Source organism: Coffea eugenioides, chromosome 2 (assembly GCF_003713205.1).
Source record: "Coffea eugenioides isolate CCC68of chromosome 2, Ceug_1.0, whole genome shotgun sequence".
NCBI lineage: Eukaryota > Viridiplantae > Streptophyta > Magnoliopsida > Gentianales > Rubiaceae > Coffea > Coffea eugenioides.
Window position 1 is genome coordinate 39,792,931 of NC_040036.1, and position 23,240 is coordinate 39,816,170.

Consider the following 23,240-nt stretch of genomic DNA (forward strand, 5'->3'; position numbering starts at 1 on the left):
AATTTTAAGGTGCTCTAATCTTGTTATAAATTTATAATTTGATCTATCTGCCTGGAGAAGGATTGCTTTCTCCTAGTCTTGGTGATACACCTTTCTTAGTAGTCTAAGGACCATCATTGCCCTCATCTTTAGCCATTGCAGAATATGGACACCAGCGACCTCCCTCTTTATGATAGAAACTAAGAACTAATAATTGCTGGAAAAGAAGAACATGGGAACAATGTAGCTGATAATTCAAGGATTTTCGAACGTAAACTTATCCTGTGATCAGTCGTGCACTTTCAGTTTTTGGCATACTAAGTTCCTTCCAATTTCAGTATGTTTCCTTGACATTTAGACATGTGCTTTCTCTATGCCACAGTTAGGGGAACTTTTGAAATTTTTTGAACACTTCACCTAACAATGTAATGCAAATAATTCACAACTTCTATTTAACTCCAATTAGGGAACTGTTATGCTCCCTTGGATATGAATATTTGTTGTTCATGATATCATTATAGTGATTTTTTTTCTGTGAACTCCTGAATTTCCTTAATCCCATTCTGCATCATTATGCAACTGCATCTTAAGATTTCTCCACATTAAATGCTCCATACCTATTACACCTATTTTATTTAGATGCTTTCTGGGCTACCACCATTGTACAGTTTTCCCTTGCAATAGAAATATAGTCCAGGCGATTCATAGATAAACCCCATGTGACACCAACTGCCAATTCTCTTTAGTTTGCTGAAACCTGCCCATGAGCTAGTAGAATTTCTCATTGCCTCAATAATAGTTCCAACAATTCCACTAGCAGATGCTTGACCTGACTGGAAGATCACAAAATTCCTAAACTTCCAGATGTAGCACACAGTTGCAGCTAGACAAAGTCTCTTTAATTGATAAGAGATGGACTTAGAAGACCAGTGAGCAGCAAGACACGCAAACTCCTCATGCCATGAACAATCCCCTCTGTATGTCGTACACATCTGCTGAACTTGACGCCAAACTATCCTAGTCAGACAGCACTCAATAAAAAATTAAAAAAAATGTTCCATACTCTCCTCCTTCTGCAGAACAAACACGAAGTCAATTCAACCCACCCATTCCTCAGTCTGTCCATTGTGAAAAAGTTCCTCTAACCAAGAAGCTACAGTATGAAGACACCCTGGCTCCCAAACCAACTTTGTCCAAATCACAGAATTTCCTGGAGTCTGTAATGCTTGCATAGCTGACTCTGCAATGAAAACTCCTGAAGGATGGACATCCTACTGTCTGATCTGTATGATCCATCAATGGCACTAGCAAATCAGGAGTGGCATCTCTTATTCTCTAACCGCATATTTTCAACCTATTGTCTATCTCCAATTCACTCCATCAATAACTTCTGCAACCTGAGCAGGTGGATTTACAGCAAAAACTGTGCAACATATTCTCAGTAAAATATTTGTATAGGGGTCCCAGTAGATACCAAGTATCAAACCAAAAACCAGTACTCCTGCCATTGCCAACAACTTGATCAATGAGTGATTGAGCAATACTTCTTAGTTCTAAAAGCTTTCTTCAAAAAACTGATTCTTCAAAAAGATTGATTGAGCAACATGAATCTTCACTCCCAAAAAATGACTGATCCTTCAGCAGAATATTATGAACATGACACCCATAATGTATCCTTCTCGCTGCAGACATTCCAAATCAATTTTAAAACTAGACATTTATTCCACAGTTCAAGGTTGAACACCCCAAGACCACCTTCTTTCTTAGGTGCACATATCTCATTTCAACACACTTTAGCCTCGTACACGGTCTTAACTTCTACAGCTGCCTAAAAAAAGGAAGCCAACATGCTGCTTATTTTATGGACAATTGATTCAGGATAAGCACACTGCACTAGTGTAACTGTATACCAGTAAATACGGATTTTATCAATTGCAATCTACAACCATAGCTAAGTTTTTTTTCCAGCCTGACCTTTAATTTTTCGCTCCAATTTGATAAAGATTGGTTGACAATCTTTGTAAGACTAATACCTGCTAGTACTGATTATGGGCAAACCCAGGTACTTGACAGGTAAGTGAACCTCTAGAGATTTGCAACATGTTACACAACTTCTCAGCACTGTCCTCTTCCATTCCAGCAAGCATAGTTGACAATTTTGCAAATTTGGCTTACGATCAGAAAGTAAGGCACTCATTGATCGTCTTCTTCATTACCTCGAAAGGAATTAGTTGTCGCAGTGGAGATAGGAACAAGATCATCAGAAAAAGTAAGTGTGACAACCTCAGCTCCTGAAACCTTGGATGAAAATCAAAATCAGCATGAGTTATGTTCCAGAGAAAAGGTTACAGAGAACATGTCCATAGCAATGAGGAACACATAGGAAGAAATAAGGTCCTGCTGTCGTAGCCCTTTGTCAGTTTTGAAAAAGCCAATCAAAGAGCCATTCAAATTTAGACAGTAATTTCTTTCTTATCTACACATTCTGTTTGTCTGAGTGCTGTGTAAATCTTTAACTTTGCAAGCTCCTTGTAGACAAAGAGGGTATAAATGTTGGGTAAGCACATTTTGACACTAAAAATCAACAATTCTAATCATAGTTACTTGAGAGTCCCAAAACATAAAACTTTAGGTCACTTACCTTAGCCCTTGGCAATGAGAAACAGAAAGGAAGAAAACCATTTTCAATAATCATTTTTTCTGGAAAAGAAAAGGACAATTATTTGAAGTGGTGTTTGATATCTTTTCCTCTTGTATGCTTTTTCGTAGGTAGTACAATTGACAGCATTTGATCACTGGTCTAGATTGTATAGTTATGAATTTGCTACATAATCCATCTTTAGTGCAGTGCTCCATTCCTACTGATATTTTTGAATTTACCCCATGCAACAAGATATTCTAGGTATGTTGCACTTTGTGCTCATTGTAAATATTTTCATATATCCTTGTGGACTTTTGATAAATTGAAACGAATTTCTGTAATTTAAGCACTTTTCTTCGATAAAGAACTGGTACTCAGAGAGCATTTCTTGACCAGTAAGTGGGGTTTGAGCCATTAGTTTCCATTCCTGCCTTGTTCCCGCTTTCTGAACAGGAAATAGACAAAAATTCGAAAGGCAAATCATTATTTTATTTGATAAGGCTTAGTAGAGCTGGGACTACGATCAATTGATGTTTCTTTTCAGAGTACATATTGCTGGGAGCTCGATTGCTGCCTGGACAGATCCAATCCCTCCTCACACCTAAATGTTCTGAAATGTGGCAGCGTTCTGTAACTGAGCTTTTATGCTGGGGTTGCCTCCAGAGTGCAACGATACTCTGTTTTGATAGTGGATACTGCAGATTCTCTCCTCTCCTAGGGAATTCAAAATTAGTGGTACCAATGAAGAAGGGTCACTACAACAATATCGGCTGTTGTTTTGCAAAATCACTATACAATGGGAGCAAGGGAGGAAAATGAATGACCCAAGGCTGCTGATGTAAACTGCTGATGGTTGAATCTTGTTTATCAGTTGCTCGAGCCTGACCTCAGGGACGTAAGGGTGTCTTTTACCATCAGATTCATATTCTTGGAACCCTCCACTGCCTCAAGTCACAGAACCATCATATACCGTGCATACGATCCCAGCTTCTAGCTGAAAATCTTCTCAGCTTCTTGTATCTCTTTCAGGATTTTTCTCCTTGTTTATGGCTAACCTTGCAAAATATCTGATCTGCCTACTGCATCAATTTCATTGAAAGAGAAGAGGGCAAGCCACATTATACTTCCTTTCCTGTCTTGCATGCAAATTGACGAATTTTTGAGTTTCTGAGATGACATTCTTCTTCCTTTTTCGCTTCATTCATCCGTAGTCACATTTTAGATGGGACCACAGAAAAGTTTTCCTCAATCTATGCAATTAACAATAGGGGGTGCATTGTATAATTTCCTCTTCATTTCTTATTTTATTTCAATTTCAATTTTGTATACTCCTAGCATGTGGCGGATTCAATCACATCTCTAAAGTGAATTTGGGAAGTGTTAACATGATTGCACCTACATTTGTCACATAAAAGCTTCAAATCATCACTATTACATTCACTAATAAAAGGAAACTAGTGTTAAAGAGCTACCAAAAAACAGACACTGGAAATGCAAAACAAAAATTAAGACTCAGATACTTAAAAGTGAAAATGTTGCTTGATTCTCATGCTTTGAATTTCACGATTGCCCTTTCTGCAACTAATGGGATGGCTCTGAGGAAGTGATCTGGAGCTGTAAACTCATGTTTTGATAGGTTTCTGATTTTGGCAACGATGTGGAGTTGGAATTTTTCTTGAGGAATGTGTGGATATTGATTAGGAACAACTTTTATTTTGAATAAATTTGTTTGGTTAAAAGCTAAAGCAGCCGGTGGACATCTAATATATGTATCAGTACCTCCTCTGTATTTGATTGGAAGCGACAAGAAAGGATCATTGCATTCAAATAGGGAGTAAATGACAGCCTTCAAAATACGATTCTTTACGGAGTAGTGATATCATTTTTACTCGATTCTCTACTGTCATGCTTTCTTAATTATTTAGAACTAGCACAAGAAAATATGTTCATCAACACTGGAGCTTGTTCTTCGTTTCATACTCAGCCAAATGGTTGGCTTTTTTGTTTTCTGCATCTTCCTCTAGGAACTATGTTAACTCGATTTCTTAAATTACAGATATACTTTATCCAGTTCATACTTTGCCCCATGCAGTCTGCTCGGCCTCTGGATTTGTGTAGTTCCGGCTGAACGTTAATGCAATCTGCTTCCTAAAGAGCAACAGGAATTGTACCTCCTTTCGGTGGCTTCATCGTTAAAAGGATGCAAGTTCAGAAGTACATCTGGAGACTAGCTTTATTGCATTTGTTTAACTTATAGTTTCATATTAATCTTACGATGCGGATGCTTGTCAAATGATTGTTCTCTTTCTGAAGCATGATGTCTTGACACGTCAAAACAAATTACTTCGTGAATTTCTTTACGATGCATGTCTGTCCTGATTAAGAATATTTGCAGCAACTCTCAAACCTCTTCAAAATTCAGCCTGCAATTGTTTGACATGAAATCATCCAAGAGTGAATTGTGGGAAATTGGACGGGATGAGTAATGGGGAGAAGCCCAGTCCCTCTTTGTCAATCTGGACCTTAATCTTTAAATGATAATGTTGCCATCATTTCTTCATCCTAATGTCGTACATTTAGAACCAAAATATTATCTAATTTGAGATTTCGAACTCTGTGACCCCAAATCCACAACAGTATGGATGCAATCAAGTTTAAACCCCATTTAATCGAGTGGTGGTGATTGGATTGTTTTTTTTCAGACAAATAAGTACCAAACATGGATAAAGACACAGAGCTGAGTGAAAGTGAAAGTGAAAACCGTAAACAACTGCAAATATATTCTGTATAGACGTTTGGAGCTGTATGAGTTAGCATTTTTGGAGAAATTTAATTGAACACATCGGACGTTCAATTGTATGATCAAGTACTTGCGTCGTTACATAAGTCAATTTTAATTCGTCTAATAGTTCCTATATCTACTGTCAATGAAATTCTGCCCATATTTTGCTTAAGGTGTAGTTGAAATAATTATTTTCTTAACATGCAAGTATCCACTAAAGATGAAACATTGAAACTAGTCAACTTGAAGTAATGAAAGTGATAGATTTACATCCCACCAGCCCAAAATGACTCGTTCTTTATCCAAATCCCATGAGTAAATAAACAGTAATAGGTAAGTGATTGTTTTAGATACACCTTTTATTTGAAGAGATTTAATAAAAAATTATACTTATCGCTCCTTGCAGACAAATGATCGAAGGTGTGCTTCAAGTATGTGTGTCAGGTATAGAAGCATTTTCTAACATCAGTCGAGGCTGGGCGATGCTTAGCCGCTATGACAAAGTATATAACACTGGTTGAAAGAGCATTGATTGATTCTCATACGATGAAATAAGTAAAGGGCAGAGCTCTTGAACCTTGTTAGAATAGATGACTTTATAGTTATTGTGAATTGATCGAAGTCTAAGTCACAGATGAAGATACAGTTCGTATCTAGCTTATTATGCTTGGTAAACTGATGTAAAAGATTTGGTTATGAATGATACAAGCTTTAGAGAAAAAAAATAAAGTAGATTGAATACATTTTTTTTGTATGTGAGAGGTGTGAAAAGACGGTCATACCTTTAGATAGATGATGCGTTCATAGTTTATCCTTAGAAGGTGGTGTTTTTTCATTGACTAAGAGAAGTTGGTATTTCTCGATAGAAAGAAAGTTTTGATGAATTCAATTTGGATCACCATCATAGCTAAGAACACGCTTCCGCAGGGTCCCAAATGAATTGACTTATTCGAAAAGGGCCTTATTCTTTGGAAGATCTATCTCGTGTGACAGGTTGTCAGCCTGTGCAATAATAAAACCTGCTCAAACTAAAAGTAATTTCTGTAGACAGCGGTAAGCAGGGTCGAATCCACAGGGACTGGGAGTAATTGTTTCTTTTCAAACTCACAGTGACAAAGGGGGGTGTTTTTGTGGATAGGCAACTAAAAATAATTAAACAATCCAACTAAAAATAAATAATTAACTAGCACAAGTTTAGCAGGAATTAAATCAAGAATAAATAAATTCTAGCCAAGGACGCAACTACTCTGGCACAGTCCAATCATCCGATCATTGATGCAAGAGATGTTCACTTAATGTATTAATAGGCTAGTTATAGTCTGACGACCAATTTTTCCTTAAATTATTGATAACCAAGGTACGACCGTTGATTACCCCTAATCAGCAAATACTCCTAGGTACGACCATAGGAAGTAATTTTCCAATTGCATTAATAACTAGAAAAACCTAGCCCTAATCAATAACACGCTACGAGGGTTATTTAAATTAGATCGCACGTTCCCCTAATGTGTAAACACACCAGTTGCCCCTAATATTAATCAATCAAACAATTACGGATTTAATTGACTAAATTGGCACGAGATTAATAAATCACATTGAACATCGGGCCCTTGACATCCAATTAATAAAATAATCCCATGAAAATTCAAGCAGACAACGTGCAAATATTAATAAATTAAGGAACACGTGAAAACTAATTAGATCTCACAGATTTTCGAGACTGCGCCGTCGAGTTGACCCTTGACTAGATGGAAGGCTTAGCTACGCCGCATAATGAAATCACCACACGAAGTAATAAATTGCAAAGGCATTGTGTTTTTTATTAAGAAGCAAGGAATAAAAGGTGTTTTTCCCGTTGGGGAATATCGTCGAACACCTGGCGTGTGTCAGAGGCCAGTCAGGAGAAGGAAAAACTACAACTAAACTAAAAGACTAAAAACTAGCGATGTCTTCTTTCCCTACGTTATCCCTCTTTAAGCAACAAAAGAAAGATCGACTAAAGCTATCTAGGTGGTCCTCACACATGTGGACAAAACCTCCAAAGTACTTCTTGTTCCAAGTCTCTTTTACGTAACTTTCTTTGAAGAGCCCAAATGACTTATAGCTTTGTGGTCCCCACCAATCCAAGGGCCCAAGGATTGAAGCCCTTAGAAGTCTCCATATTCTTCATAAAATCCCTCCTTTTTGGTAGTTTTCTGTTTCATTCCTGAAATTAAGTCCAGATACCAAATATGAGTAGATATCAGCAATTAACACAATATTTATCAGGAATAAAAGGAGAAATTAATAATAAAATTACTAACAAATTATACCCTATCATCGTGTCTGGTACTGCTCTAGTATTATAAGTGTTTCTTCGTAGGAACGTCCACGAATTTGATCAATGACTCTTCGTGCTTTGTCAGCAGACATAGATATATGTTGACCTAAAGCATATACTTATGTTTTTTTCTTTTTTAGCATAAAGTTGCCTTCTATTATTTATTATATTAAATTAATAGTAATGAATTCTCATAAGCATCATTTTCTTCCGCGTAAATACTTTTACGACAATTTCTCATGAATTGGGAGTGTAAATCATCGTTATTATATAAAAAGTATGAATCATGGTATTAGGGAGTGTAAGTGCAAACTGTGCAATCACTTTTTTGTCTTAGTTTTTGCTATCTGTAAATTACCCTCATATCTTTTAATTAGAATTATTGCATTTTAATGTGGCACTAATTAAAAGAAATAAAACGCTCCAATTGATTACATCTTAATGGTATTGGTAATTATAATTAAAAATTGCTTATTAAAAACTATTTACCTATCCTTGGATTCCATCTCCAATTATTATACGTATCAAAATTTCTTAATTGAAGTATGAAAAATTTCTCATTAGTCATTAGTTGAGATTGTTAAAAAAAAAAATCAATGTCAAAAATAGATATTCTCTAGAAAATGGAGAAACATACAAGGAGAAGAGAATCCTTATTCATCTGTATATTTTCATACAAATATCATGAGCAAATTTTACAATTATGTACTTTTTGTCAATATGAAGAGTTTTTCATGTTGCACCCAATGAAATTTCAAAATGCAAAAAATGATGACACCTTTATAACTAAAATAGTAGCATTAAACTAAAAAAAAAAAGAAATCTAAAACAGCACTGTACAAATCACTATTATAATTAATAGCAATCAATCAAAACAAGAAGAACTGAAAAAAATTGAAAACTATTTATAAAATGACATATAGCAAATAGCTAATGAATTAAAAAGTTAGAATACAATTCAAACAATGTCACAGACAACATTCAAATCAATGATATCTTGGGGAAGACAAACATTGTTATTAATCTAAGGGAAGGCAAACCACATATAGTAATGCTTTATTTGTATTGGTTTGAACAAACCAAATCCATCCATCAAGCCATCTCCAATGATAAAATAAGAATTATAATAAGAGTAAACTTAAAATGAAGAATGATAAAATGAAAATGATATCCAAATTATTTTTTGTGACCCAAAATACTCTTATTTTTCTAATGATTACATATATTTATTGTATTGCAATGTTAGTGAATAATGGAAGCGGTTATGAAATGAAAATATTTAAAATTAAGTAAATTTCATTTATGGTGACATTGTAATTAGACAGATTTAGTGTATTCCGGTAATTGATAATAATGATAGCGGTTATGGATTAAAAGTTGGCAATTAAAAAATAAAACACTACAATATACAAAAAATTAATATTAAAATTGTTAATTAGCCACAATTCTCATTCCAATTCCATGATCATTAAAAAAAACTAGTACCAAAATAAAAAATATTGTGCTCATATGAAAAAAGTAAACCTGTTGCTTTTGCTTCACATTGGATTGTGCTAAAAATATGAATAAAAAAAGGAAAATAGAAAAACACCAACTATCTCTATCCATAAAATTTCAATTGTCAGGATATACAAACAAAAAAAACTTTATGTGGTGGATAATTTGTACTCCATTATTGACAAAAATAGAATTAACATAATACAAAGAATTCAATTTACATATATGTTTATTTTTCTAACTTAATTATATTTTTCATTTATAAAAAATTGTAATGATTGTAGTTTATATGCAATAGAATCATGAATATACAATAATTTTGATAAAACATGATACTATCAACATTTGATATGTTAGAGTTCAAGCTATAAATCAAAAAGTGTTTAGTTCATGATTCCAAATTTAATTCTAAGGGATATGTCAACTGCATTGGAATGTTTTCTGTCTTTTTTCATTTAATAAAATTTTTAAAAACAACTAGCTTAAAAAAATAAATAACATAAAAATACTATATTATGATGTTGATGATCAAAATTTCATAAAAAATTTTTAGTATTTAAAGAATAATATATTTTAAAATATTACCATCACGTGCAAAGCTAGTGAACTATTACTAGTGGTATAAAAAATCTAAAGTCATACCCTTGCATAGAATGAGTACTAGTAGGACGATTAATACTCGGACCAATCTCAACTTAGGCCATCTCTGTTCAGCCAAATTGCCAGGAAACTCTTCTACACTTCAGCAAAGTATACTTTCTTTTGTTCTGTTGTTGATGGAGAGATGCTTGTTTTGATAGTTTCTTTACTTGAAAACTAAAATCTTTATCGAAGTCTTCCATTCTTATCCATAGCCATAAAATCAGTGAGGTCATTGGTTGTCTTGGATTCTTATCCTACCCCACCGGCCAAGACTTCCTGATCAGGGTTCAGCAACACTTTGGCTGCTTTTACAAGACTTCCTGCTTTTACACAAAAGTCTCCATATTCAGTCCAAAGCAGAATTTCTAGTCTTTGGCTGCTTTCACACAAATGCTCAGCTATGCAAATGGAGAGTCTACAAAGGTTTATGATACTTTCACATTTTTTTTTTCAACATTTTAAGCACTCTTTGATACTTTTAGTTCAAACATGTATAATTTGACAAAGTACAAATAAAATTGTGCAAGGAGTTTTCGGAACGCACACACATATAATTTCCGTCATAAAACCAGAATAACATGTTAGTTATACAACCTTCATTTCACTTCCCCCAAAATTTTATTAAAAGAAAATAGAGCGACTTTCCTTTCCGTTTCTTGAAAGAGGGCTATAGTTAACCGCGTTCCCTCCACGAGCCACCAAATCGAATCAATAATATCGATTAATTTCCTTACCAAGCACCATCTATTTTCTCTTTCTTCTTTTCTTCTTCTTTGTTGTTTGTTTGTTTGTTTGTTTTCCTTTGCCTTGATTGGTTTGAAAAATTCGTCTATCTTTCCATCAAGTTGCTTGCTTCATTTTATCTTCTCTATTCAATGGGAAATGCACTGGAAATTGAATCATCGTTGTCAGGAATGCTCGTTTACGATACTTTCTGCGTCCAATAATTCTTGCCTGAGAAAAGTTATATATACTGTACATTTGACAATGGAAGTAACTCGATAATTGGACGTCATGCATTTTTTCCCCTCCTCGATCTTGATCTAACGGTTGTGTCGCGACAATATCCATATTGGCTACTAGTGACAGCCTATTTGCAATCAATAATATATTGGCAAACAATAAAAATCGATCATCCAATTTGATGTGATTAAAACAAGTTAGTAGAATTATGGGGAGACTTTTCGTAACGCAAGAAATTGTTGCAAAATGAAATATAAAGAAGGAATTAAAGGAGGACATTCGCTCTTCATTTGCCTTTTTTTTCTTTTTCAAGTTAATTTTCAATTTAAAGAGGGACTCAAAGTGGGCAAATTTCTGGAAATAGTAATAATAATAAAATTATCCCACAAATGAAGCTCTTTCTTTTTTTTTTTGGGATAATGAACAATCTCTAACTACTGTGGTTGACCCAATAGCTAGTGGAAGACTTTTTAGAGTTCTGTCCATTATAAGATTCAAGATTTGAATATTAGACGTGACACTAGGAGGTGGAAAGGATGCGAACAAGGGTGGAAAAGTAAAAATGAAGAAAAAATCTCATTGATACAAAATGTCTTGGTTAACTGTTCTTTATCTCATTATTGTCTTTTCTATGCAGTTTCCGGGACGCTGGACGGGTCAAGGTCGTCCTCGTTGAGACCGCATTCGCCCTCTCGTTTCTCGTAAGGTTGTTGCCGTCAAAATTCCTCTGTTCACTTTTGACTGGCTTTCAAATCGTGTAAATTACATATTAATTCTTCAAATTATTCTTGGAAACTCCCTGTGTCATTTTTTTTTCAAGAAAAAAGAAAGAAAAGCATTGCTTAATTAATTGGTGAGTAATTCAATAAGTTTCGCTAGATCTCCATGCTTTTGTAGATTAGTTAACTCCTCAAGTTAATATATAGCAAAGTAATATGTTTCCCCTCTATACAAAACTTGAAGCTAAAGACAGTAGGGTAGGAAATAAAACCAATTCTAATTTTATTTTAAGCTCGTATAGCCATATTAAATGTTATTTCAATATTACAAAGATCGGAAAGAAACATATTTATGGGATCTGGACTGTAGTTAATTGCTATGCAGTCATTAATTTAGAATTATTTGAATGCATAACAGATTCTTATTTTGAATTCAACAATTGCACAGCAACGAGTGGTCATGTGACCCTTGAGGTCTAATAATAATTACGCAACAATTACGCCTGTAGTTTAGCAAATTTTTACATAACCCACCTATAGTTTCAATTACTATGTATAACCTCCTCATAATTTGAATTAAATTGTCAAAATAACAAAAATGATTATTTGTAACGAAACCCATAAAAATATCGAAATTACCCTTGTAAAAAAACAAAAATGATTGAAATGACCAGAATATATAAATATGCTATGCATGACACTCTAATCCGATATGATTTTTTATTTTATTATATAACCCTTTATGGCTTAGTATTTTACTATATCACTCCTTTATGATTTTCAAAATATAATAAATATTTTTAACTTTACATAGGGGTACTTTAGACATTGTAGTTGATTCCGTTATGAAATACAAATTTTGTCATTTGACACTTTATGTTTTTGTAAGAAAGACTAACCGGCAACAAAATAATTGATTGTCAATGGCTAACTTGCTCGTTCATTTACTTTTACTTGTAGAGTTAGCCAACTTTTGCTCCACTTTTCCTTTAACAAAAAAGAAAGTATGCTTCCCAGCAACCATTTTGTACTCCCATATATCAAAATCAACCAACATTTCCTCTGATAAGTAGTTCCTTCATTTTTTTTTGTTGGCCAACTTAGTAGTTATAATTGTTTGTACTCATAAAACTAGTTAAAGCTTCACCAATTGTAATATTTTAAAAAAATCGACCCACTTTGGATTCCCCAAATCCTTTCTTCCCTCAAAATTTGAGACTTTTTGGTTATTGCTTAATTTGATTTTGCTTTTATGCCTTGCAACATGCAACCATGCTGCTCAAATGACTAGTATTCTGTCATTTTTTGGAGATTCTGTTAATGATTTTACTTAAATGGGATGCTTTTAACAATTTAGGGACTAATGTGTCCCAATTTAAAATTTAAAAAATCAAAGTAAAATTAAGGTATAGTTCAAGTGGGCAGAGTGAAATTAACCCTTTTTTTATTGAGTGTTGAAGTTTCATTTGTCATTGTGTAGGACTGTATTTTAGACTTTGCCATAATTGTGTCGTTTGGTATAAATGTAATTATGTAAGGCAGTAACTTGAAAAATGATTTTTGATTTAGCCAACATTGTCATTCAAATTTGTAAAATGTGTAACGTTTTCTATATCAAAAGCCCTTTGATTAATTAACCAAATGTATAAGTAACTATCATAGCACTACAAACTTTTCCTTAAAATAAAAATAAAATGTATCGTCTCAAAGACGTTTAATACTACCAAAAAATATAATTTTGCAATTATTTATTATGTAAAGTACTCTTTCGAGAAAACAATGTGGTAATTTAGAAACTATTACTTGTGAAATTGACAAATCGTTCAGCTTGTTAAATGCCTTTTATCTAACCTACTCTATCGGAAAAATAAAATTGGCATAGATTTTACAAGTAAAAAAAAAAAAAGATCACGGTTTGAAGTTATTTTGTATTGCCAAATGGCATGAGTCAACTTATCATCCCATTGCATTTTTTTAATTGTCCTACCCCTCTCTAAGTCTCTATATCTTTCTTACTCCTACTATCAGGTTCAAGATTCAAAATCTGAACTTAATAATAGAGAGAATTCTAAAAGCCTTTCCTTGATTACATCTCGTTGCACTTTAAATATTCTCTTGCAATTACCGCATTCACTTCATAATTGACAATCCTTTGAGCCTTCTTTTTCATCTTTTTCCTTGAAATTCCCAAGATATTATACAAGGTTTAGAATTATCACCATTTTAATCAGTATCCGCGACTTCACAACTTTTTTAATCAACCTAAGATAGTCATGGGATGGTGTCCTCTATTTTCAATAATACCTTAAACTTCAAGTTTTTATAGTACTCTCTTTAATATTTTGGATGCACCTTGGAAGAATTCTTTCGACAATAATTCTTACAAGGCTAGAATTCTCTCAAGGCAAACCAAAGTTTGGTGTTTCGAATACCATGAAGCAAAATAAATAAAAGTTCAGAAAGTACTTTTTTCTTATGCACTTTTTTTGGTGTACTAGTAGAATTGGGTAGACTATTCAAACAAATACATGATGGTTGTGATCTTCCTGTTTTAGTTGCTGTATATATATATTTTTTTGGTATCAATTTCTATGTTTTGTCATACAGTTAATGGGATAATTGTTGAGGTATAGGATACGAATTTAGCTGAAGCCCTGAGATTGAACCATAGAACCTATTTCCTATTTCTGCTTAATAACAATCGCTAGAGCTGGCAAAAAAGCCCAAAACCCAACAATCCATCCAATCCGCCCATTAATTTTAAAGAATGGGTTGGGTTAATTGGGTTATGGGTTTTATTGGGTTGGGTAAGAATAACTCAATTTATTCCTTGGGCGGGTTGGATTTTTATTTGGGTACCCAATACCCAACTTGTTTAAAAGTAATTCAAAATAATAAATACAAGATTCAATACACATATGTCCAACTATTTGCATTTGAACATGTGTTAATAATTCATTCATTAATTTGTATTCAAAATTCTCATATATCTATATATTTTTTTTTCAATCATTTTTTTAATTTTTATTTAAAAGAAAAAAAAACTTGAAATAAAAAATCATGCTTATTTTACTTTTATTACAGTAGTTAAATTTGCTCAACTTTTATAATAATTTATTATGCCTTTTAAGAGTATGTTGTTTTCCTCCCCTTTTTTTTTTCTTTTTTTTGTGGTTGTTCTCAAGTTGCTACTTGCTTTTGTTTGTTAATATTTCATGTATGTATAATATTGTACAAATTTCTTTTTTAACCTTTTAGCATTATATAATTTCGGATTCTTCAAATTTACAAACACAAGTTTACTTTGTATCAGCCTAATTTTTCAATAATTCAAAATCATGCGATCCCGATGTGGTAAAAATGTCAGAATAGTTCATGAATTCTCCTCTCATTTATTCTTAAAAAGTTTTGGATTTTCCTTAACAATTTTTTGGGGACCATTACCAGTTTTACAAGCATATAATATTTTCTGCTTTGTATGAGAGTTGTGGTAATTCTAAAAGATTAATATGACCATAGTATCAAGTATGATCCTAGATGATTCTAATTAATCAGTTGACGAATTATCTAACTATATCAAATCAATAAAAAAAATACCTTCTAATATATATTATATGTATATAGATCATGATATTAACTTCGAATCAATATAGTTGACTCGTGGATTCTATTTTATTTTGATTAATTATGGCAACTTGGGCATGACTAGTCCAATGATTTCATTTCGTCTGAAGCAAATACCTCCAATCTTCAACTTCATGAGAAGCTTGGAATCAGCAAGACAATTAATTTTCCCTCTTAATTACCGAGTCCAAAAACCAAAATGCAGTAATATCTCCAGTTATTTAATAAGTTTCAATCAATTAGTAGTATTAAAAAGTATAAAGTAAACAATTTTTTTAGCTAATCTATTTAAATGTACAATTTATTATCTAAAATTCACAATACAAGCAATATAAAAGATTATTCTATTTATGATGTGTTTTCAAAGAACTTAAGAAGTGAGTGTGTGTGAAAATACATTTATGTATGTGAAAATGTGTTTATATGTGTGAAAAAATCATTTTTGTATGTTGAAATGTATTTGAAAAAGTTTATGTATTAAAATGTATTAATTAATATGTTGGGTCATATTTGGGTCATGAGTTTGAGATAACCCAATATGACCCAACCCAAAATCAACTCAATCTAAAATTGGACGGGTTGGGTATAATCCATTTAAGTGAAAACCCAATATTAACCCGTCCAAAACTTGCCCAATTGCCAGGTATAACAATGACATTAGCAATGAACAAAAATAATATAATGGTAACGCGAACAATAAGAGTACTACTATTACTATTGATAATAATAACTCTTTTCTAACCGATTATTTCTGAAGAAAGAAAGCTAAAATTTTCTATATTTTTTTGCAATCCTATTAAACTTCAAATGACAGAAGCTAACCGATTATTTCAAAAGAAAGAAAGCTAAAAATTTCTATAGATTTTTGCAGTCCTATTAAACTTCAAATGACTGAAGCAAGGGTATGTTATTTGTCCCTGAAATTATGAGAGATTTTCGTGGGTTTAGGAGATGACTTTTAAAATTCTTTTTAATGTCAAGTTCAAGATTCGAATGGAGGATACCTGATCAAGTGGATATGAAACAGAGGGTTAAAAAAAATCTTTTTTAAAAAGAAAGTAAAACTTGGCCCTACAAAAAATTTAGAAACTTTCACATTGACCCCAAATTACAGGTCTTGGATTCTTATCCTGGCCTGACTGGGCAAGACTTCGGGATCAGGTACAAAGAAACTCCCCGTAGTCAAAAGCAGAATTTTTAGTCTTTGGCTGCTTTCTCACGAATGCTGACGCAAACGGAGAGTCTCACAAAGCCAAAGGTTTATGATACTTTCACGTTCTTATCAAAATTTTAAACACTTTCTGAAACTTTTAGATTAAACGTGTATAATTTGATAAAATACATATCAAACATGTATAATTTGATAAAAATACATAATAAAAGCGTGCAAGGAGTTTTTCGGAATCCACATCCAGTCATGAAACCAGAATAACATGTTTTACAACCTTTATTTCACTCTCCGCCCAAAATTTGCATGAAGAAATAAAGCAAATTTCTTAACCTTTTCTTGAAATAGTAAGCTTTTGAGTTATCACCTCACACGATAATTTCTTGTCACTTCTGAGTAATCACCTCACAATTTCTCATATGTGCCTAATGACTATGGTCTCACAGTCACTTTTGAGTAACCGCCTCACAGGACAATTTCTTGTCACTTGTCAGTCTAATTTGATGTAAAACTAATCAGTAGAATTATGGGCGGGCTTTGTGTAAAACAAGAATTTCTTGCAAAATAGAATCTAAAGAAAGAATTAAAGGAGCAAATTTACTCCCCGTTTGCTTGCTAACTAATTCCAACTTAAATTTAAACTATAATTTCATACGCTGTCTATGTAAATAGATAAATCTATATTTAAAAGATTAAAAAAAAATCGCTTCCGCATAACCATGATTGATCTTCACTTGCATTCCTCAAGTAATTGAGGGTAGCTTATCATAATAATAATATAATAGATGTGAGCATTTTGAATTAGAGTTACTGTCATATAAAATTCAATTTCTACTTTCATAGTGCTGTAGATTAATCACATCATAGTCGACAAGTTAGTGAAGCTTCATCCAGTACTGGACTGGACTGGACTGACTACTAAGTACTAAGCCCGATACCATTTGACCGTAAGCTTCATTTTTCTTCAATTTCTTTTTTCATTATCAAAATTCGCAAATTCTATTGAATTCTGTTAAAATTCGTCAAATATGGTAATTACAATCACTATTTTTAGCAAAAGATGGAAATTAATTATGATCATTCATAAAGTTTTACAAGAGGAAAGCCTCAATTAAATCAAGAACTAATATTGAAAGGCATTTGTGGTTAAACGAACATACAGGAGAGTTCCAGCAGCTTCGAAACGTATAATCGGATATCTCATGATTTGAACGAAACCGAAAAGATAATGGAAATTGTCAAAATTAACTTGTCTAAGGCACACGCGCTTGTTTTGCAACTGATAGTACCTGAAAACAGTTTTTTATAATCAATTTTCAATTGATATACCTATTTTGTCTCTTATAGAAAAGCATCCTATGGTTTATTCATCCTATAGAGAAAAAAAAATCCTCTAAAATTTCAAAACATACAAGTTAGATTTGATCTGAACTTTCAGAAAATATATTGAAAAGGGAGTAAAGTTTCTTGAGAGAAATCAACTACCAATCTTATGCACACTACTTTTGAGGTATGGTAAAAGATTTAAATTTGGATTTTTGCTATTATAATATAATCTTAGAGGGTCTTTTTAAAAATTTAAAGTAAGAATTTCAATACTTTTTCTTTGTGTAAAGTGAAGAAAATTTTTGCAAATAGTTGCTATATCTGTCTTAAGCTCTTGAGTGGACAATAGAACTAGACCCTACGATACCAGTACAAGATTTGAGTGTTCACAAAAAGCGAAAGTAAAAATTGTCGAGGTCAAAAAGGCCATCAAAAGGACTATTGTACTTTTACGCGTGCAATGAATGATTGTGGGCTTGTTTTTTTGTGACCATCGTGTTACTCCATATACAAATATTAACCAAATTAGAACAACTATTTTACGTGAGAAACTTGTATTTCTCAGCTGATATGATGACTGTTGTTGGACTTATACATGATTGCAAAAAGTTAAAACTAATAATTATGATAATCACAAAAAGGGGGGAAAATTACTATTATATTTTTCACCAATTCTCTTCTGTCTTCTATTTTTTCACAAGTTTTGTGCTGACCATTCTCATTTTTTAAACGTTTCAATTGGTCTTTAGCCCATTTAATAGGTTTTATACTGAGTTTAAAATTCATAAAAAATCTATAACAATTAAAAAAATATAAAAATATACTAAAAGAAGATGTGAAAGGAAAAAAATTCCCTAATTGTTTTGTTTTCTTTTTTTTTGTCTGAAAGTTCATTTGATTTAAATAGAGACTCAAATGCTATCCTAGGCTTATGTATTAATTGGACAAAAAAAATTGTCAAAAGTCCTAGGGACGGCTGCCGCCCCCGCCCCCTCTCTCCTTCCTCCCTCCCTCCCCCCCTCTCAAGCTAGAATTATAGAAATATGGTATTGCCTCCCCTTCACTTAAACTTTTTGCCTTAGGAAAAATACTAACTTGTCTAAATATTTTTAGAATGTTACTAAATCAGTTGATCTACAAAATTTAATTTTCTATTAGATGCTTTATATTACATATTATTTTCTTAGAATTTTGTTTATTGTCTCCAAATATATCCCATTATTAAACATGTATTACAATTAACTTTTGTAACTAATTGGCTATTTCATTTAGTGCTTTAAAGTAAACTTTGCAATATGTTCATATTGATAGATTTTTTTCCTTACGTAGGGTGGTAAGAAAGAGAATATAGAAACATGAGCTACAATATAAATTTGACATACTAATACATTTTTTAATTCAATACTGGGTATACAAGTTGAACCTGAATTTACTGGTGTTCTTACAATTATCTTCATAGCGAAGAACTTGTTGTTAGACAACTTTGGATTAGAATATTTTGTATTAAATTGCAAGTAGATATCAAGTTCTAATCATTAAACCAAAGAAATGGAAAAGAAAATTAATTTATAGGTCCAATACTATTCTGGATTTTTAGAATTTTTTACAATTTGATTTTTTGCTTTTCTTTCTTTTTTTGGCATTAAATGGACTGATAATTGGGGCAAAGTCATGAAGCAAAGGTTAAGTACAATCATTGAGAATTTCTAAATGGATGAATCAGCGTCTACTTCTTTCGTTCCTGCATTTCACTTTCTTAAGCGGTTAGAAACGGGGGCAGATTTATACTAAGCCCCCATTGTTCCCCTTAAATTTCTATAATATTCATAAAAATTTGATATAATTTCGATTGTGCTCCCAAAATTTTGTGTATTCATTGATTTGTATGCTTTTAAAGTTGCTTTTGATTTTATCTCTTGTTACAGCTACCGCAGAAAGGACTTTTGCAGTTATAAATATAGTGAAAAATTGGTTACGAAATAGAATGGAAGACACTTGGATACTTTTATTGAAAAAAATATAATTTGTGAAATTCAAAAGGAAAAGGTTGTAAACCATTATCAAAATATGAAAACTCGTCTTGAACAATTGTAAATGGTTTAGTTTGCTTTTTGAAATAAAATTATTATTATATTAATAATTTTGAGTTTGTCTTTGTATGTTTTTCATGGAATATATGCATCATTTGTACTTGTTAGTGAATATTTTTTCTTAAAAAATTAGAAAAAGAGTAGGTAAAAAATTTTAGAGTTATTTTTGCCCCCATTGAAAATTTTTTCTGGCTTCGCCACTGGTTAGAAACTTCGACTTTCTTTCTTACACCCAATAAAGAAAGAATACACACACACATAAATATATAAATTTCCCATACTATTCTGGATTATTCACATCAAAGGACAATTTCTTGTCGCTGGTCCTTCTATTTATTACCCACGCAATTGCTCCATCAGCTTCTCATCATTTCAGACAACATTCCAATTTCATATTGTTTTCTAATGACTTGTAAACATCTTCTTATTTCTTGGACTTTCTTTGATCACAGACTCTATTCCAAACCTTTTCTCCAACTTCGCTCGTCACCATTCTTCATTACCACCAATTCAACAAAGAAGCAGAAGAGATAGAGAAGCTTTCATCAACTTCTGGTCTGACTTGTGAGCCCGAAATCATTCGACGCAAACTTGTTTTGTCTGCTACCGTAAGTTTCATTTTGCTACGACTTCACTGCATTTTTAATTTTCAATTTTTGCAATTGCATGGCGTTTTGTTAAACTCGTGTCATATGGCCTTTCCAAAATATTATTGCTCTTTATTATTACCGTTATTATTATTAATATTCTTTTATAGACTCTGCAATTAGTTTCCAGTTTCCATTCAAGTTTGCAAGTGAAGGTTTGAGGTTGAGAATGAGGTGATCTAAACAATTTTAGTTCAAAGTTTGGCGTCAAAATTAAAATATTTTGCCAACTTATTTTAATTGATTGTCTGTCAAGTTTTTAATTTTTGAAAAGAAAAAAAAAAGAGATTTTTGTTTCATTTCCTTTTCAAAATTCGTCTTCTTATTAGTTAATTTTCGTAATAAAAAAAGAAAAAGAAAAGCAAAGGATTTTCTTTTCAAAATCTACAAACCAAACAGGGGAAAAAAACAACTTTTGTAGAGATCATTTTCCTTACTACCTCCTTTTCAAAATTCATCTTCTTATTGGTCAATTTTCATTTAAAAGAAAAGAGAAAAGCAAAGGATTTCCTTTTCAAAATCCATAAACCAAACAGGAAAAAAAAACAAACAAACAAACAACTTTTGTAGAGATTATTTTCCTTACTACCTTTCGTTCATAACCAAACAAGATGAGGAATTTAACACTTCCGAAGGAATTTACTTTGTTTTTCTTCCATTTCCTTTTCCTTGCTAAATTCGTAGAACAAATAGAGCCTTATTTCTAGGAATCTTCCGCCTCCCCTCCCCCCTCCCCCCAACCCCCTGAAACCAAAACCAAAAAATCATGCTATGGTGGTGTTAATGCATTTATTAGTATAAATCCTAGGTCAACTGGAGTTGAAATTGATGAAAATCAAACTCTTGATCCCATGCCCATAAGTTTTGTAGAAAGAGGATAATTTTGAGTTTACGTGATGATTGGTTTGAATTCTAAAACTATAAATCACTGCTCAAATTATAAATTTCAAAAAATGTGACGCCATATTCCATAATAAACTGTCCTCTATAGTTTTGTGCAATCCTATTAAACTTCAAATGACGGAAGCAGGGGCAGAGGACCATTGCCCCCCAAGTCTAAATATTTATGTTATTTGTCCCTGAAATTTAGAATGATTTCAAATAAGTTATAAGTTAATTATAAGTAAAACTTCACCCTGCAAAAAAAATTAAAATTAAAAACTTTCACTTTGACCCAAATTACAGGTCTATGCAGTACGGTGCTATAAAGTAAGTTTTGTCACTGCTTCAAATATGCTTTCTCAAACTGCTCTTTGTTACAGAAAGCATCCATTTTTGTTCAGTCTTTCCAAAAAAAGTTGCCTTTATCCTTTTTCTTTTGAGTGAAATGGGACTGAATAAGTGAATAGTAAATAGTTCGGGTCACAATGCTAGCTTATTATACTTCTTTGTCTCTCCATTCGTGAAATCTCTTTGGATTAAAAATACATCTAACTTGAGAACGTTCCCACTAAAATTTATATGAACATTTTAGGATTATTTCTTAGTGCCTGATAATTCTCGCTTGTTCAAACTAAAATGAAATAAATGGAGATTGTAAGTCCTCAACATGATTTTTTTTCCTTCTTTTTATCACAAAAAGGAAATTTACCAGCATTAACCACAGTCTCTAAATGAATAAATTAAAAGCAAAATGTAATCATGAAACTACTTGAACTCAATGTCATTACATCAATTAGAAAAATAGAAATTGAATTAGATTCTTAGGAAAAGCACCTCAAAATCATTTTTTCTACTTTATCAAACAACAGAATCCCATAATAGGTTAATTGCGTAGTTAATTTTATTTCGAGATAATCCCCAAAAATAGAGGTTCTTTTACAATGGAAACAATAAAGCAAAGACAAAAGAGAAAAAGAAATTGTGTTCAGGCATATGGGCATTTTTGGTATCATCTATCTCTGTATCCAAGCCTTCTGTACTCTCTCTCTCTCTCTCTCTCTCTCTCTTAGACTTTTATCTCTTTAAATAAATTTGAACTTTTTCAATATATGTATTGAACGACTTTACTTACCATGGTTTTAATCATTACGTTTGAATTTATTGACTTTGCTAAAAAATAAATATTTGCTCATAAGAAAATGGATCAATGCATTTTTTTTTGCATTTAAATGAAAATGAATATGTAGCTTTGTATAGTTCTATGTGTATAAGCATAGCACAAGTTAAATTACTATCTCATAAAAAAAAAGGTCAATTGTTTGTCTGTATTGCAGTATTCAGTCAATAGGACCACATCAAAATAAACGGATGCATAAAAAATTTTTCAAAATTTGCATAGTATTTGAACATTTAGAATATACGAATTTTTCTAAACAGATGTGCAAGAGCATTGTTGATATTCTTATCTGAAATTATGCTCTCCTTGCACAGATATACAACTAATCAAACAAAAAGAAAAAAAAAAAGTGCCAATGCGCTAAAATACCAATGACAGTGAATTCATTTAGGTATTCTTTTGACTATATATATGAGCATTAATTTAATTTTTCAATTTCATTTAGTATCTCTAAAACATGTATTAGTTCATCCCACATTCAGTGAAATTGTGAAGTAGAAACTTCCTGCGATGTGCAAACTAAGCCAGCTAAACTTTTCCTGATGCAATCCTTTCTTTTTGTTAAATCTACTTCTCTCACTCATTACTCTTCAGCTATTTCAATTTGTATCTTCGAGGTACTTGTGTATCCTATCCATTCCGAAGTCATAAGATTAAGCTTACAACTCACTAAGAAGCCTACATTATTTTTGGGGCTGTTTTTTCTTTCTTGTTTCAGGCTGCAAGCTTTTTTCTTTCCTGACTTGCGCCTAGGAGATATGGCTGCTTTATCTATGGGAAGCT